The 248-nt window shown below is 75.4% G+C and overlaps 1 protein-coding gene across 3 annotated transcripts in view; it reads right to left on the minus strand.

Moving 5' to 3' along the window:
- SCAF11 (SR-related CTD-associated factor 11) overlaps positions 1–227 on the minus strand; it is a 50,688-nt gene extending 50,461 nt beyond the window's left edge. For 2 of the 3 annotated variants that reach the window (XM_010574078.1, XM_010574076.1), the window contains exon 1: positions 101–227. The gene's annotated coding sequence lies outside the window, so the exon portion shown is untranslated. Of the gene's footprint in view, positions 1–55 lie in introns of all 3 variants that reach the window. The other variant, XM_010574079.1, reaches the window with a different exon arrangement.
- Between the last annotated feature and the right edge of the window lie 21 nt (positions 228–248).

The following is a 248-nucleotide window of genomic DNA, read 5'->3' on the forward strand; positions in this document are numbered from 1 at the left end:
CCCTCCCTCCCCTCCGTCCCACGTCCGGGAACGGCGCCGAGCCCTTCTCCCTCACCTCACGGCAACCGCCCGCCCCAACCGCCGGTGCGCGTCTCTTCACCTGCCGCCACGGCGTCCCCCTCAAGCCGTCACCACACGCAAGCGGAGGCTCCGGTTCCCCCGCGCCCTCCTGCTGCCGTCTCCGCTGCTACCGAAGGAGCGTCCGTCCGGGCGGGAGAGTGGACCGGACCGGGCCGGGCCGGGGCTCG

The sequence above is a fragment of the Haliaeetus leucocephalus genome, unplaced genomic scaffold (genome assembly GCF_000737465.1).
Source record: "Haliaeetus leucocephalus isolate CR32 unplaced genomic scaffold, Haliaeetus_leucocephalus-4.0 Scaffold406, whole genome shotgun sequence".
NCBI lineage: Eukaryota > Metazoa > Chordata > Aves > Accipitriformes > Accipitridae > Haliaeetus > Haliaeetus leucocephalus.